Below are 18,349 nucleotides of genomic sequence, written 5' to 3'. Positions count from 1 at the left end.
TCCTACTTTCCCACTTACCTCAGGGCTTTGGTCTCCATCCCCCGGTGAACCTAGTTTAATTAATGGGACATTCAATGTGTAGATCTGGGAATTACCTTAATTTTCAGTGTAGTTCTCTTAGAAAATGAAAACTTTCTCTAATGGATCTAACGGTATGTGACATAGTATTGACAGTATGCATGACTGGGAGGCACCTTGGTCTGGGGCAGAGAGCCAGTCTCTTGAGTTACTTTCATGCCTCTGACACTGACTCACTGTGAATCCTTGTGAAAATTCCTTAACGGCGGCTTTACTTTGGCCATCTTAAAAATAGGGATAAGCAATACCTTCTTCAGGTATGTTCTGACACTAAATTCATTAATATATTTTGCACTTGTACTTATTTCTTGCACTCTGCAGATCAACAGTGTAACTGCTAAGTAATTTTATTACTTACTATCTTCTCATCTTTTCTCTCTTCATTTCACCCAGACCCAGGTTGAAATGTTCATTGTATGACTATTTTTATTTTAATAAAATCAACGTTACCAATCAAAAGGAAATCAGTGAAATAAAATATTGCGTCCTACAATTTAAAATAACTCTGCTCTCCTTTTTATTATGGGTACTATTTGCATCCACTGATCTTGTGGGTGCGTGTTTTTGTACCTGGATGAATTGCAGGCACAAATAGTAGCACATGGAGGGCTAAATGTGTGATTTTTGTTTTCTAGCAAATGCCAAAAACAGGGATTTATTTTCTTTTTAATGGCTGAGTGTATGGACAAGGTCAGGATGATATTTCAGTGCGTGGTACTCTATAGCACTGTTCTCAAGTGCAGCAATCACTTCATCTGTAAAGTACAGCTCCCTAGGATGGAATATGGCAACTATTTAACATAATGGAACACATACATTCGTAGGATTGCATTTAAATTTCATATTGTACAGAATTAACGCATTTATTTTTGAAACCATGAAGTAGTCTGCAAACTATGGAATAAACTGCATTTATTTTGCTTCTTTGTTGATTTCAGCTGTATATTTTCTACGAATATGACAGCATTCAGACTGCTTCACGTAGTTCACACTTAACAAGTGTCAAGCAATTTTGCCACAACTGCATTTCTTTTTTCATTAAAAAACACCTGCAACAAAAAACTTCTTCCCCCCACCGCCGCATGTAGCAGCATAACTAATAAGAGTTAGATTGAAAATGCCCTCTGAAATATAGTGGTGCTCTGTTCAGCTTCTTGAACAACGATAAAGAAAATGTCTGATTCTCACGTGAGCACCCATATTGAAATCAATGGAGCATATATACACACATGTTCACACACACTCTTTAAATGTTTTGCACCTTATCATAACACGACTTCTTAAGGAACATTATGCTGACATTAAAATTAAGGTGATGAGTTAAATACAGCTTGACCATGTTAAAAGTCAATGAAAACAAATGCAAAATTGAGAGAATCAAGAAGGTGGTACTTTAGAGGAATTCTTGCTGTCTATTTTTGAGTTCCCATAGAGTAGGCATATAATGGCTAAGGGCTGGCATTAGACTCCAGAAGTGAGGCCCTAATTGCCTTAGGCCCCTTTGAAAAATCCCATCAAAAAGATAATTGTCTTATGTGACACCTTTAGGAGCTGATACAAAATTCAGGAAGTGTCCTCAGTTGACCTTAGCTTGTGAGCAGCAGAGTCAGTTCTGTGACTCACAGGGGTGAAAGTAAGGTGTTACGGGCCGGTACGGTGTACCGGTAGAAAGTGGCCGCCAGTACCGGCCTGTGCAGCTGACTTTAAAGCGCAGGACCCTGCTTAAAGCGCTGCCATGGCAGTGCTTTTATGTTTTTGTCCCGGGCCACTGCCGGTGGGGGTCAAAAGGAGCAGCTGCCCCAGGGCCGGCGATTTAAAAGAACCCCAGATGGCATGGGCCAGGCAGTGCAGATAGGCTGATGCTGCCCTCCGCCCTGCCCCTTCTGCCAGAGGCCCTGCCCTTTGGGGGGGGGCTGGAGCTGGCCCCATACCAGTAAAAGTTCAATTTTACTTTCTCCCCGGTGATTCAGTAAGTAGCCTAGTTATCTGTCGATGATGGTGATGATGGTTTTATAAGCCATCAAAAATACTATTTAATGCAGCACCCAAGTAGTAACCCCTAGCACTGGGACAAGAGCAGGCCCATGTTGCAACAGCACCTCGCACAAGTCAACGAATATCAGTAAGTAAAGCATTTAAATTAAATGGCTAGTGCAGAATCTAATTCTGTGGTATCAGATCACTTCACACAAAGGCCATGTCTACACTGGTACTAACACTGGCAAAACTTCTGTGGCTCAGAGTGTGAAAAAACACCCCTCCTCCACCCCCCCACCCCCCCCGAGCAACATGAGCGCTTATGCCAGCAACTCTTATGTGCACAGCACTCTGTCAGTGGGAGCCAACAAAGCTACCGTCACGTACTGAGCTGGTTTTGTTATGCTGACAGGAGAGGTCCCTCCTGTCGTCATAACATGGCTACACATGCGATCTTACAGCGGCACAGCTGTTTCAGTAATGCTACATCTACATAGCTCCCTGAGAGTCACTTGGAGGAAAGTGGGCAAAGAGCAGAATTAAAACTGGAAAAAGACAGAACGTGCACATGGTCACAAAAGGAGCAAAGGCTGAGGAAGTTCCTCTCAAACTGGTGTAAAACTCCAAATGATTCCACACAATCAATACTACTGTGTAGTGGAAATTTCCAGCAATAAGAGCCCACTACACATCACTGGCAGCACTAGAAAAGATCCTTACTTGTTGTTCTCTTGATTGTCTGTGCAGAGCCACACTCTTGGGGAAACGCGTGCCTCTCTATGCATAAGCTCAGAACCCTGTGGAAAGCTGTGGCTTTAGTGGCTGCTTATGCACCTTTATGGACTCAAATTTCAGAAGTAACTACATATGGGGAACTGCAGCCCCTAAATGCTCCTAGTCCTCTACTTCAGATCTGAGGAAAACCTCCAAAAGGAGGGCGAAGATATCGGAGCAAGCAATGGCATCAAAACACCATGGTTACCAGTAAACAACCTTTTTCTTCTTAAAGTATTACCGACCCAGATCTTGCCACACTTTGGTGTTGGGTTTGAGGAGAAGTATTTCAGCCAAGAATGCAGGACTGTTCTTCTGAATTGGATATTGGATCTAGAAGCCAAATCAAGAAAGTAATGCTGCCAAAAAGTATGACCAGAGCTCCAGGTATCAGTTTTACATGGCTCTGTAACCGAGATAATTCCTAATTATGTTGTAGGTGCAGCTCTGGCCCTGATGAAGTGAATGCTTATAACTTTTAGAACTAGAAGACTTGCAGTTGCATAGCAGATTTGAACACATTTGGATACTCTCGGGGTAGTGATTTAAGCTCATCCCTTCAGTATAGAGAAAAGAGGGAAGCAGTGAAATTGCAAAGGACACTATAAATTGATCTGGGCAAGATGACAATGGCTATCCATATATGAAAAGAAAAACAGCTGAGGGTGATGATGGAGGGTCCTTATAAATCCCAGTTATTACTCAATATTTGTAATGTATCCCAGAATTAGCCGTACTTGGCAGCTAGCGCAGTGTTCCTGAGTTACTGCATTACATGCTGGCCTGCTAGAAATTGCTGTTTGGAAAATCACCCTAGATGCAAAGCAACTCTGGACGGGAGAATTGTTTCCTGTGTAACATACTTATCATGGAGGTCCCTCAGAAAAGCAAACCAAGGATTTGTGTTTTTCTATTCATTTGGTGCCAAATAGTCTGGAGCTTGTAAAGTTTTTCTTTAGAAAGTCTGCAGTATATTAGGGTGATGAGCTAGGAGAACTTATCCTATAGGTTGTCAAATTAGTTTCAGCGGTCGCAAATCTTCCAACTTGTGAGCAAAATTTTAGACCATTAAATAAATGTGAAAAATAAAGTACAAATTTTCTGTCCTGCTCTTTCTGCTAACCTTCACATTTTTGAGTTTTCTGCCAGACTAAAAATCGTGCTTTCCCTCTCCCTCTCTTATATTTTAGACTGGGGAGTGCTGCTCATAGTCACACAAGCAGGATAAAGGACATGGATTTACAGCCAAATATGTATATTTCCCCCCCCTAGGTTTGTTACAGCACAAAAAGCAAATATGTCTTCCAGGGAGCTTAATCTTAGCTCCAGAAGAATCTTCCTTTCAGAAAGAGGGAAGACAATTTAGCTTGTGCGATTTCTCATTCTTCTGGGGTTTTCTTTTCTTTTTCTTCCTTGCACGCAAATTTTCTGGTATTAGTCCAAACCACATGTTAGACTTCAAGTGTGATCCTGGAATATATGCATTAAATGTACATTATATGCTAAGCCCCCATAAACAATATTTATTTGTTAGATGTAGTGGAAGAATATATTGTGCTTCTGTAAGATTGTTGCTTTTGGGAGAACTTTTTCCACAGAGGATGGCTTTTGCACTCTGTCATCTTAGTGGAGTGAACAATTCATTTTCTAATGCCATCCCACATGGATTTTGTCCCATTAACCTAGTGCACAATATATGATGTCACTAAGATAATGCATTAATATGACCAATTTCTCAAAACACAAAGCAAAATTAAGGATAAAAATAGGAACAGAAAGAATTGCTAGGCTGAATTGAGTTTAGGAGCACATCGCGTCTTTAGCCGTAAGTATGTTCTCTAGTCCAAAACAATTTTTAAAAGTATAGTAAGAATTTGTTTTAATAAACAAGTAATACTGCTTCTTTGGGAAGGAGATGTGGAGATTAATATTATTTAGAAAAACTATAAAAATGCCAAACAGAAAGTGTTCTGTGGAGATTCACTTCAGATATACAGAATAGCTGCTACGTCACAGGAATTTTATTTAGATTATTTCAAAAGGCTGAGAACTTTTAGTGAAATAAGCTGTTGATTTTGCTCAGTGCTAGTGATAAAAAAGAGATAAATTCTAACTTCTTGGTAGCCTACTTGCTCTTCATGAGTGAGAACAGTTACAGAACTCTTTAAGTAGGAATTCAGGAACAAGTCAAAAATTAACTATAAAAAACATGCAGTATTAAGGATTGCTGTCTTACACTATATGTAAACAGAAAGGAATCTCTCAACTCTGAAACTTTTGTGGAAACACTGGTGAGGTTTCAGTTTGTGTATGTCTTCAGTCAAAATAAGCAAAATGTAAGATAACAAGGGATTAAGATAAATTAAGATAATGTGATAATAGGTTGTGACCTGCACATTTTCCCAGTTTGTTTTGACCAGACTTCATTTTTTAGTAGTAGATTACTCACACAACTTGGTGGTTCCCAAGCCAGTAGAAGCAGCTGCAGAAGCAGCAGCCAAAGCAGGATTGCTGCACTGAGGGGAGGGGGTAAAATAAGGCCCAGCCAGGGCCACACTTCCCCTAGCAAGCCCCAAACCCCTCCCCCCACACACAGACACAGAGAGAGAGAGAGAGAGAGAGAGAGAGAGCGGGGGCAGTAGGAGCCAGGTGATGCCTCTCATCCCTTCCTGCCATTTGGCCTTGGGTGTGTGTGTGAGAAATCACAGTGAGGAACTAGTCAGGGATTCCAGCTGGTAGAAGCAGCCAAAGAAGGGACCATTCAGAGAACTGTCTGTGGTTTTTGAGTGGATTTTCTCTGCCCTTTGCTTACTCCTGGGGGAATTCTGCGCCACTGCACGTGTGCAGAATTCATGTCCCTTGCAGATTTCTTTGCTTCCCCACAGAAAATTGACAGGGAAGCAAAGGGAAGCTGCAAGAGCAGTTATGCACCACTCCCTAGCTGGGCAGGTACATTGTTTCAGGCACCCAGAGCAGCTGGCAGCGAGGTAAATCACTGTCAGACCAACCCCCAGAAACCTCCCCCAGCTGCAGGAAGCTCAGCATCCTCCCCTGCTTCCTGCCCCCATTGCTCCTCAGCTGTGGGGGGAGGGGTCAGTGTATGGGGAGTTGCTCCCCCAGCTGCCAAACCCCCATGCATCTGGACCCTCCCATACCCAGACACCCCCGCCAAGCCTCACCCCATACACCCAGAACCCCCGTAGCCCTTCATTCCCAAAGCTCACACCACTGAACCTCAACCCCTGCAGCTGGAGCCCCCTTGCACCCAGACCCCCTGCCTCTGGACCCCCGCCCCTATGTCCAGACCACCCCCACTGAGCTCCCTGCACTCAGACCCCGACCCTAATGAGCCCCACCCTCCTGCACCATCCTGAGCCCCCACATCAAGATCCCCATGCCACTGACACCCAGCTAGCTGCACCCAGACCCCCACCCCGCCAAGCACCCGTCCCCCATACTCCCCTGATAAGACCATCACACCCAGACCCCTCTTTGGGGTGGGGCAGAGACAGGGGGGCTGCTGGAGGGAGCATTGGTGGGGCACCAGGAAGGGGTGCTGCTGGCAGGGTCTCCGGGGGGGCCATTGCTGGGGGCTGCCGACTGCGGCGGCCCAGGGACCACTGCCAGCTGCTCCAGCCAGCTGCCCTGGGGACCGCTGCCGGGGGCCATCCCTGGGGCCACTCCAGCAGTCGCTCATTTGGCTGTCCCTGGAGCCAACTGCTTGGGCAGCCCTGGGGTCAGCCACGCCAGCCACAGCAGAAGTCACGGAGGCCATGGAAAGTCACGGAATTCATGACTTCCTCAACCTCCATGTCAGACACGAAGCCCTATTCATAAACAAAGGTAAATACAACCTAGATGGAGCTACTATAAGGTGAGTGTATAACTGGTTGGAAAACCGTTTCCAGAGAGTAGTTATCAGTGGTTCACAGTCAAGCTGGAAGGGCATATCAAGTTGGGTCCCACCGGGATCAGTTCTGGGTCCTGTTCTGTTCAATATCATCATCAGTGCAAGAGCTATGTAAGGCTTTAGGCATTAAGCAACATTTCCACATAGCTGGACACCCTGAGTCCTCTGGACAAGTTGAACAAACCAATCACACTCTAAAGGAAGCTTTGAGAAAACAAGTAAAGAGCTTAGGGAGGGATTGGGATGAAAAGCTACCAATCATCTTAATGGCTCTAAGAGGCTCTAAGACGATACATGGGTATGCTCCTTTTGAAGTTATGACTGGAAGACAAATGCACATGCCAGAAAGTTGGTGGTTGGGAGTGGAACTGCATAGTGCCTGGGAAGGAAAGATGGTAACAGATGAATGGGTACAACCTTAGTAGAAGTGATAGCTGCTTTACACAAGTGAGTGGCAGCACAGCTAGGCATAGTACAGGAAAACATGGACAAAAAACTAGGCTGGGGAAAACCTCCTTTGATATGGGAATTAGGCCAACCAGTAACATACAGAAGGTTTTCAGCGAAGGAGCACTCTGACACACACCTGGAATGGCCCCTGCTTTACTGTGAATCGGGCCAGTCCCAGTGTTTATCAGGTAGAAATCCTGAATGGAAAAAATGGAAAACCCTGGCAGAAATGGTTTCATACCTCACAGCTCAAAGAGTGGAAGGGTAAACCAACTGACCCTCAAGGAATAGTATAACTGTCTTCTCCATCCTGCCAGCCACCCTTTTTAGCTAGCAAGAAGGAACGGCTTGGGGTCATTGGAAAAATACGTGTCAGGTGGGCTTGTCAGTGCCTACCCCGATGTTGAGGCAGGAAAAGGCCAGAGAAGTCCTTGACTTATTATGGCCACCCTCACGTAGATCACTGCTTCATGTTCACCCTGCAATATTGGTCTCAAATTCTCCCAGTATATACAGGGGAAGTGTGGGAGTTTGTTCTCTCTTCTCTGCCCCCTCAGAGGTCTCAAACACGAGCCATGACATCCCACCATTGCACCAGCACCCTGCTGTTCATAAGTGTCTGGAGTCTGATGCTGTCCAGGCCCTCTGCTGAACCTGTGATGCCTCTGAACCTCTGGAGGTGCTTGCCAGCTGGAGCGCAGGAAGTAAAATTGCTGTATCACATGCATGGATTCTATGGGAATGGGAGCAAACCCCTGGCCATGCAGCATCTCTTCCAGTTCTATGCTGTTGGCAACTCCTCGGGTTGCCCCGGGAAAGCGTTGCCAATTGCATGCAGAGTGCCACCGGGGAATCACTCAAGTTTTGTTATGAAACTAAGTCCACACCAGACTCTGTCCCATTCTTCTGAAAGCCATTGTGGTCTCGAAAGGGACGTACACCATCAAATGCAACCAGTGACAGCCTCCCGGGTGGCGGAAGGTGCAGGATAGTCCTGGTTTCCTTCGCTGTTTAGGGAGCAACCATGCCCCTACATGTCATCATTGTCGTTGGAACCCGGACACCTTCGTTACCCGGAGATGAACTGCAGCTGTCTCTGATCATGCCAGCAGGCAAGAGTATCACCCGGTTCCTTGTAAACTGGGAACCACTGAACTGGACTTAAGCTGGACTTTAGCCAGACTCAGCTAAGACCCCAGCACCTAAGGGCAAACTGGTCATGGGACCCCCTCATAGGGCAGTGGAGCATCATTGGTCCCCGGACTGCAGGCGTAGATCCCCATCTCCATGGCCTAGGAACCCGCCATCACACCCTCGGTCTCTGATCAGAAGGCTCACATCCCCGACACCGCACTCTCCCCCTACAAGGGAAGGGACATCAGAATCAAGGCACTGGTCCCCATCCCCCTGCCAAATATCACTGCAGCGCACGTCACCTTTGCCTACATGGCCTCCCAGACGTTGGTCCCCACCGGGGTGGGATTGCTTTCTATAACGGCACCAGTCTCCACCTCCCGAGTACTGACCCTTGCCCTTGTCTCACCAGTTGCTGACCAGGGTCAGTCAGGAGACTCAGGCCTCTATGGCTCCTCCCTGGTCGCGGGAAGGGCAATGATCCGAATCGGACCAGGAGTTCAACCCCTCGCCAAGGAAGGGTGATTCACTGCTGACGCGCAAGACTGGTACGGCACCTGCAGCGGCGGTATGGCAGCAGGGACAGTTGCCCGCTCAGTAGCCATACTGGAACCTGTGGGACGTGCCAGTAATGCTGGTCTCGTATTCCCACCAGTCATCCCTGGCTGCCTCAGACAAACCACTCCCGGCACCACCGGCACCAGAGTCGGAACACAGTACTGAAACTGACATGGGGGCAGTGCAGCAGACTCCAACACCTAAGGAGCTATCCCCAGAGAGGGAAGAGGAACCCCCTGGCGGTGGAATCGTCGTCGTTGTCTCTGGATGAAGCTGTGGTGGATCCCTCCCTGACGGGCAGTCCCCCCAATGACTTCAAGGAGCACCAGCCCCTCCTTACAAGGGTGGCTACCAATTTAAACTTAAAAATTGAGGAGTACAACAACTTCTTTAATGTTATATCCTCCTCCACCCCAGCCTGGGTCACGCTGCCCATCCACCCAGGAGTCCTTAAGATTGCCAAATCGCTGTGGCAGACCCCCTCTTCCATTCCGCCTACTTCTAAGAAGGCGGAAAAGAAGTACTATGTCCCTGCAAAAGTGTTTGAATATTTGTACACACACCCTCCAGTGGCATCACTGGTTTTATCCACTATTAATGAAAGGGACGGGCAGGGCCAAGTCAGTGGCATGCTGAAAAACAAAGATGCCAAGAGACTGGACTTGTTAGGCAGAAAATTTTATTCAACGGCCAGACTGCAATTTTGGGTGTTGACTTTTTTTTCAGGGGGGCCACAGCTCTTTGTCGTATCTTTTCTAAAAGGCCTTGATGCCTAGGCAATTCTTAAATAGTAATAAGAGGAGGTTACTTACCTGTAACTGGAGGTTCTTTGAAATGTATGGTCCTTATCTGTATTCCACCCTCTCACCACAGCTCACATGTGCCTGCGATTGTTCGGCCACATGGCGGCCTGCACCTACGTGGTCCGACACGCGCAGCTCTACCTCAGGCCCCTGGAGGCATGGCTGGCGTCGGTCTACATCCCCAACAGATACCGAACTACCTACTATCATCACTCACATGGTGGTAGAATCCTGCATCAGTGTTGGAGGGACTTTCCTTCGTCTCCGATACCTTGGACCTGGGGTGGAGAGCCCACCTGGGCGATTTCAGCACGCAAGGTCGTGAGTCGAGTCACGATTGATCCCTACACATCAATGTCAGGGAGCTCAGTGTGGTTCACCTGGCCTGCCAAGCCTTCCTACCTCACATAAAAAGCAGGGTGGTCCAGGTCCTGACGGACAATACAGCGGCTATGTTCTATATCAACAAGCAAGGCAAAGCCAGATTGTCTGCCCTTTTCCAAAAAGCCCTTAGGCTTTGGGACTTCTGTGTACAATATGACATCCATCTTGTAGCCACACAACTCCCTCGGGCCAGGAACTCTTTGGCAGATCACCTCAGTAGGATCTTCTTGTCTCACCACAAGTGGTCCCTCCATCCAAAAGTAGTCAGCATCATCTTCCAGCGGTGGGGGGCTCCCCCCGTGGACCTGTTCGCATCCAGGCAGAAAAGGAAATGCCATGTTTTGTCCTTGATTTGCCTCGACAGAGACTCCGTCGGATGCTTTTCTGCTCTGGTCGGGAGTGCTGTTGTATGCTTTCCCCCCAGTGCCATTCATTCACAGAATCCTCATGAAGATCAAGCTGGACAGGGTGAAGGTGGTCCTCATAGCACCAGCTTGGCTGCACCAGCACTGGTACGGCACGCTGCTGGACTTCTCAGTTGCTGCTCTGTTATAGCTACTGCTCAGGCCGGACCTGCTGTCCCAAAACTACAGCAGTCTTCTGCATCTGAACCTGGCGGTGCTGCACCTGATGGTTTGATTGTTGCATGGTTAAATGCAGAGGAGCAGGAGTACTTGTCCGGTGTCCAACAGGTTCTGTTGGGCAGCAGAAAACCCTCCACCAGAGCAACCTACCTGGCCAAATGAAAGCGGTTCGCTTGTTGGACCTCGGATAAAGGCATTCAGCCCGAGCGGGTCTCGTTGCAGTTAATCCTGGACTACCTTTTGCATCTCAAGCTCTAAGGCCTATCTCTTTCATCTACCATGGTCCACTTGGCCGCTATCTCGGCTCTCCATCCACCGCTGAGAGTTTTTGCCCAGGACATGACTGCCAGGTTACTCAAGGGCCTCGAGCACCTCTACCCACACATCAGAGACCCTGTCCCTCTGTGGGACCTGAATCCTCTTCTGTCATGGCTCACAGGACCCACCTTCAAGCCTCTGGCTTCCTGCTCTCTCCTTCTTTCCTGGAAGGTCATGTTCTTGGTTGCAATAACATCTGCCTGCCGGGTCTCTGAGATTAGGGTGCTACTTTGGAACTGCCCTATATGGTCTTTTACAAAGACAAAGTCCAGCTGTGGCCACACCCAGCTTTCCTGCTCATGGTGGTCTCACAGTTTTATATGGGCCAGGACATTTACTTACCTGTCTTTTTTCCAAAGCTGCATAAGTCAGAGGACGAACATAGGTTACATTCCCTAGACATCAGGAGGGCACTAGCATTCTACACTGAAAGGACCAAACCATTCCACAAGTCGACACAGTTGTTCATCGTGGTGACCAACAGGGTGAATGGTTGTCCAGTGTCTGCTCAAAGAATTTCTTCTTGGATCACTGCCTGAATTTGCTGTTGCTACGATCAAGCAAAGGTGCCCCCTCCGGTGATCATAACCACACATTCAACCATGGCGCAAGCCTCTTTGGCAGCTTTCCTAGCCCAAATGCCTATCCAGGATATCTGTAGAGCGACCACCTGGTTGTCAGTCCACACATTCCCATCCCATTACACACCCAGAAGGCCCGTGACGATGCTGGCTTCAATAGAGCAGTGCTGCAAGCTGCAAGACTGTGAACTCTGAGCCCCTCCTCCAAGGCTAGTTTGTGAGTCACCTAGAATGGAATCGACAAGCAAACACTCAAAGAAGAAAAAATGGTTACTTACCTTCTCATAACTGTTGTTCTTTGAGATGTGTTTCTCCTGTCCATTCCATTACCCGCCCTCCTACCCCTATGTTGGAGTTGCCGGGAAAAAGGAACTGAGAGGGCATAGGGTCGGCGGCGCCTGATATGCCAGCACATGAACTTGGCACTCAGGGGAGCGCCAGAGCCGACCCTACGGATACCGTTAAGGCAAAAATCTCCAACGACTGTGCACGTTGGTGCGCACATGCCTAGAATGGAATGGACATGAGCAACACATCTCGAAGAACAACACTTATGAAAAGTAAGACCATTTTTTTCTGCAGCCTTTCAGAAGAGTCTACCCTTGGTGCAGCTGAAGAGATGCTTCCCCTTTTCCCATCTGTGAATGAATGAATTGAAATATAGATATCAAATATTAAGATACTATATTATGTTCCAGATACAGTAGTAAGAAAAAAAATAGGGAACCAGACTGAATAAATTATTGTGATTAAATGAAGTTTTATGTGAGAAGGGGAAGAAGTCAACTGTAAGTGATGCAATTTTGTGCAAAATAGCGTAAACTTTAATGACAAGGTTTACCTCATGGACAGTCCTGTTGGGGAAAAAAAGGGGTTTCATTCCCATTGATTTATTTTAGTTTAGCAATAAAATGAAAAATTAAGGCTAATATTTGCAATCAAGCATGATTATGTTAAGTTAGTGAAATACACCTGTACTGAAAGAAGCAGTAAATAAAAGGGACTGAAACCAATGGCGTGTTATAAGGACATTTAACAGCAGAGTTGAATAATAATGTTGAATAGTGCACAGACACAGCTCAACCATGTGTAACTAAGGTCCCACCATTGTTATTAAAATAAGAACACAATGAAAGGTTTATACAGCTGTTCTGGCCTGCTGGAGAACAACAGTTCTTGAAGTGACTTTGTGTTGTTTAATGGACTGTTAAAACAAGTTCAAAGATCATAACAGAATATGGAGGGACTTTGTATAAACTATGTGAACTTTAAACTGGATATCTCAGCAGCTAGCTAAGTGTTGATGTAGAAATTGCACAACATGCTTGCTGAAGTTTCAAAGCTGGCAATGGGATGCACTGCAAGGAATCCCCATGAAAAGTGATTTGTGGAAGTAAGTTGCTGACCAGCGCCAACAACCTTGATCTTAGTGAATGTCTGAACATGGTACTACCAACAGCTATGACCCAAGTTGTCTTACACAAACTGTTCTGACAAGATATGTTGCACAAAGAGACTGTAATATTTGAACTCGGAGGTGATGGCATGTTCTCTGATTGGACGGTGAAAGGGGACAGCTCTCAATTTGGTTTGCCATTTCAGATCTGTAATCAGATGGTGATTCATATTTCTAACAATCCACACCAGCATCTCCAAGAAGAGGAACCAGGTTGGATCAACCAGCAGAAATTACCCTCTGGGAATTCTGTGCCACTGCACATGTGCAGAATTCATGTGCCATGCAGAAATTTTTTTCTCCGCAGAAAATACATTCTGCCGGAAAGGTGCTGAAGTTATGCCATTTTCCCACCAGGGGCTGCTGTGGTGTCAGTGGGGCCAATCCCAGCTGTGGATAGGGAAGAGAAGAGGCTGCCTTTCTCACAGCACCCTGCCTCTGGGCCAGGTCAGGCGGCATGGGATATGGAGGGACAGACAGCATAGGGCACATGGGACTTCTGGGGGGTCACAGACTGGGGTTGAAGGGCTAGTGGTGGGGTGGGAGGACAGAGGAGGCGGGGCTGAATGGGAGTGGGGGAGGAGGGGTGGCTGAGTGGGGGTGCAGGCATGGGGATAGAGGTCAGCCAGGTGCATGCTGGAGGCTGCCTAACAATCTTTCCCTCCCCCCCCCCCAAAAAAAAACCCTATTCCATACTTTTCCCACCCACGCCCAACAACCCCCCCAAGTTCACACCCAGGCTCCTTCACAGCAATTACTTACTGCTCTTTCAGCTCCCCGTTACCCCTGAGTCCCCCAAATCTTTGCACTGCTTCTGAGTGGTGCAGGAAATATGTCTCTTTATTGTAGTTCAAATCAGTTACTCAGAGTTCTGTATTACTATGCCTAGCAAGGAATCTATTTGTCAAAAAACATTTCCTGAATCTTTTTTGTTGTCTGTGTTGTTACATAGTTGCTGACAGATATTTTGAAATAAATTACCAAAATAATTGAAACTGGTGTGATTAAATTGTGTTATGTTGACAAATTAAATATGCAGAATTTTAAAATTTTGTGCAGGGAATTTTTAGTTGTTCGGTGCAGAATTCTCCCAGAAGTAAGAAATGGGATTAAAAAAGCCTGTCTCCTTCATCACATCACTTCCCCAAGGCCAACACACCTGGAGGGAGAAGACTGAGGTCCTGGGCCAGCCACCTGGGAGCCCACCTGGTGATATCACGTATCTATCTCTGACAGGCACCTTTCACTAGCTCTTTGTCTTTTCCAGCAATTTAGGTTGCCTACTAGCACATCATAAAAAGGTAACAGTCGTGGCTGTCCTTTGCTCCATCTGTGTTTGCAGTGTCAACTCCTGCTATGAACCGTAACTGAGCAGAAAGCCGATGGCTGAGCAAAGATCTAGAGATAAGTAACAAGACTTTTTCTTGCATGACTCAAATCAGTCAATGACTACTTTTTGAAACTGAGTAGTCAGTTAGTAAGGAAGTATGCATGCTTGTGTAGGTGCTTTAAAGATTGTCACAGTTACAGTATGCCAAATCAAAATTGTTGTAAAGTAACCTCAAATCTAAACACGTTACAGTGTTAACTAAAATGGCTAAACACTGTAGCATAGTTAATGGTTTCATATTGCCTTTCAGATTCTAGGTGTTTCCAGACATAAACTAGACCAACTGTGCAATCCTCTTGACCTGCACACAGCCTACGCATTTTGTTATAAATTTAGGTGGTTCTCAGTTAGGAGTGTTAATCAGATCCTGGGGCTAATATAATTTTTGGGAAGTAGGTTAAATAGTAGACTACTACAGATCCATTAGGAAGGAGACTTTGGTGAATTGGTGTGTAAGTAATAGACCAAACTGTCTTATGCTTTGATTATTTTTCCTCTATAGAAAGCAACAGCAGAGTTGATGAGCAGTTGGTGCATGTGAGGCCCTATTCTGAGGGACTCTTAGTCAAAATTCTTAATAAAGTCACCTTCTCAGGATAGTGGTTGAGTATAGGTGTTATTTTCTATTGTGATTGTGGTGTTTGAGTCTTAAAATCTAGATGGTTATCGCATCAACCAACTTTCTAGTTTGTTCTCAAAATCATAGTCCAGTACTATTTTGGCCTTGTTATATCTTATACACTATCAGTTGCTGTTGTTAAAGATAGTTAATACAACACTCTAAAATTAAAGTCAACCTCCAAGTTCTTTTAATTAAGCAGTCAAAATCCAAACAACCTTAAGAAAGGTGATCTGGGTAATCAGTTAAGCAGTTTGCTTAACTAAGGTTTGCTTTATGCCCTAGCGTTCTTACAAGAGGCTTCACAAAGTACCTAGCAGTAGTAGCAGCACATCTGAAGACTTGCCTACGCTTGAAATGCTGCCCCTGCAGGTGCTCTGCTGTAGTGCTTCAGTGCAGACACTCACTATAGCGATGGGTGGGGCTTGTCCATCAGTGTAGGTAATCCACATCCCCAAGAAGCAGTAACCCGGCCCCTGGAAGAATTCCTCCACTGACATATTGCTGCCTACCTGGGTGGTTAGGTCAGCTTAACTACATCATGCAGGGGTTTGGATTTTCCACACCACAGACTGATGTAGTCAGGTTGACCTAACTTCATTGCAGACCAGGCCTTATAAGAAAGGATGTTCATTACCTGGGCAATTGGCTGATCAAATGCAGATCACAGCAGGAGGTGGCAGCAAGCCTTGACTATGCCCTCTCCCTGTTCTCTCAGCTGGGCCTCCTGGTGATGTACTTGATGATTAACTGTTCTGTTCATTCCCCCTGGCACACCTCACAATGGCCATTGTTGGAAGACAGGATACTGAGCTAGATGGACCTTTGGTCTGATCCAGTATGGCTGTTCTTATGCTCTTATGTAAAAATGATCTTATCCCACTGAAGATCAATAGAGTTCATAGGAGACCTGATCAACTCCAGGACAATGAGAATGTATCCTCCTGAAGACAGGTCCTTGTTGATGCAATTGCTAATGCTCAGGATAGAATCAAACCTGACAATAATGTTATGGATGTGTCTTGGACTGCTAGGCCATATGTTGGTGTGCATGTATCTTGTACCATTTACCTGACTTCACCTGAAACCATTCCAGTTCTGGCTCAGATCTCTTTTTTCACTGGCAAAACATCAAATGAGCAAGAAGGTCATGATTCCAACTCACATCATTGCAGAACTGAAATGATGCTGAGATGGTGGAATGAACTGACAAAGGTGCATGGAATACTACTTTCTGCCCCCTTCCTGACAAGGACTTCGATCACAGGTATGTCAGACAGGTTGGGGAGCCTACTTGGACCACTTACAGAGAGGCAAGGGACTGAGTCACTAGAAGACATGAAGTTCCACCTCAACATCCTGAGGTCCATTATACAGCTGATATTCCTTTATTGGGATACCCTGTGATATACTTGTTCGCTGTCTAGTGTTAGAAGGAGTGTGAGCTCAAATTTGCTAATGGATGCTTCCTTCTGCAGTGGTCTCAAACCTCCTATATGACTTTTCACTGATTTTTCCCCTTATCCCAAGGGTAATTTCCAAAATCAAAAGAGCCAAAGCCACGATGATTCTCATTACACCATACTGGCTGAAGTAGTTTTGGCTGACTGACCTGCTACAGGTATTCATTCAGCTGCTGATCCAGCTCCCAGACTGCCTGGACCTGCTCTCCTAAAACTATGGCCAGATACTCTCTCTAGACCCAAAGTCACTGCTGCTGACAGCATGGCTCTTGGTTGGTTAAGGACCAGGGATGAGAACTGCACCTTTCAGGTTCAGAAAATCCTGAGAGAGAGCAGGAAACATTGACCAAAAAGGTACATTCATCTAAATGGAAGAGGTCTTTGATATAGGCAGCGCAACATGGCTCGGACCCTGTCCGGCCCTCTGTATTGAAGATCTTTGTCTGTTCATTGCTCTTGAAACAGTCTGGCCTTTCACTCATTTATGTTAGGTCCACCTTGCAGAAATTCCAGCTTGTCATCCACTGGCAGTTATCGCTCAGTTGTTTCTCACTCCACTGTATTAGAGTTCCTCAAAGGACTATTATTACATATTTACTCACTGGTCAGAGATGCTGGGACCTCAGCCTGGTCCTCTTAAGGTTCATGGAGCCTCCCCTTAAACCTCCCTCAAAATGCTCTTTGCAACACCTCACTTTTAACACTGTCTTCCTTGTGGCTATCGCTTTGGCCAGAAGAGTGAGTGAGCTTCAGGAACTTATGGATGAACTCCTTATACGTCATTTCATAGAGATAAGGTGGTCCTAAGACCTTACCTGAAATTCATCCCCCAGATAAGTTTCATCAAATCTATCAGCCTGTCATCTTTCTGAAACCATTTGGCACATACAGAAAAGAAACTGCACACACTTGATGTGCCCGGGACTTTGCTTTATTATATTGACAGGACCAAACTGCTCAGACTGTTTCTGACTTCTACGTTTCTACATCCCTGCGGCCCGCACCGCTTCCCGCAGGTCCCGTTGGCCGGGAACGGCAAACCGCGGCCACTGGGAGCTGCTGGGGACTGTGCCTGCGGACGGTCAATGTAAACAAACTGTCTCGCAGCCCACCAGTGGATTACCTTGATGGGCTGCGTGTCGAAGGTTGCCAACCCCTGGACTACAATATTTTGAAAAAAAGTTACTGTAGTGTGACAGTTTTCACTATAAATAGCAAATTGTTATTGATTTACAAAGCTATATTAAATGTTACTTTTCATAAAAATAGCGTTCACTATATTGTATAGTTTTTTTACAATCATCATAGTTACCTTACAAGCTTCAAACTATGTCCCTGATGCTCCCACTAGATCCACATGGGTAGAATTCAATGTGGTTCCTCACAGGAGCAGATTCAATTGCAAAATTAGGGCCTATATCCATTCTGTTCACAGTACAAATGATGGGTAAGTCCTTAGGCAGTTAAATTACTTTCCCGCATTTTTATATGCAGATTATTGTAACTATCTGCAAAGTGTCTGAGGATAATAAAACTCTAAATGATTTTTGTTGTGGCTCCTGCACTATGGAAGAATCTACCACAAAGAAAATATTTATTTGGCCTATACCATGAACATAATTTTTGGTGAGGTTGTTATTGACTATAATATATATTAATGGCATGATCTTAGCCAATATTTAAAAAAATAGTAAAGGAATACTGTCTAAGAGATGTAGAAGGAGACCAGACTTCTATCTCAGCTCAACAGAGAAGAAATTATCTCTGGGTAAGAGTCTCCTTTTGGCTTTCAGTGAAGGCCTGTAGCTTACTTTCATGATCACTAGAAGACTGTTGCCTTATGGCAATAAAAAAGTTAGTGTATACATCC

The sequence above is a fragment of the Chelonia mydas genome, chromosome 5, assembly GCF_015237465.2.
Source record: "Chelonia mydas isolate rCheMyd1 chromosome 5, rCheMyd1.pri.v2, whole genome shotgun sequence".
Taxonomy (NCBI): Eukaryota; Metazoa; Chordata; order Testudines; family Cheloniidae; genus Chelonia; species Chelonia mydas.
The sequence above is the reverse complement of the archived record's forward strand: the minus strand, read 5'-3'. Positions refer to the sequence as shown.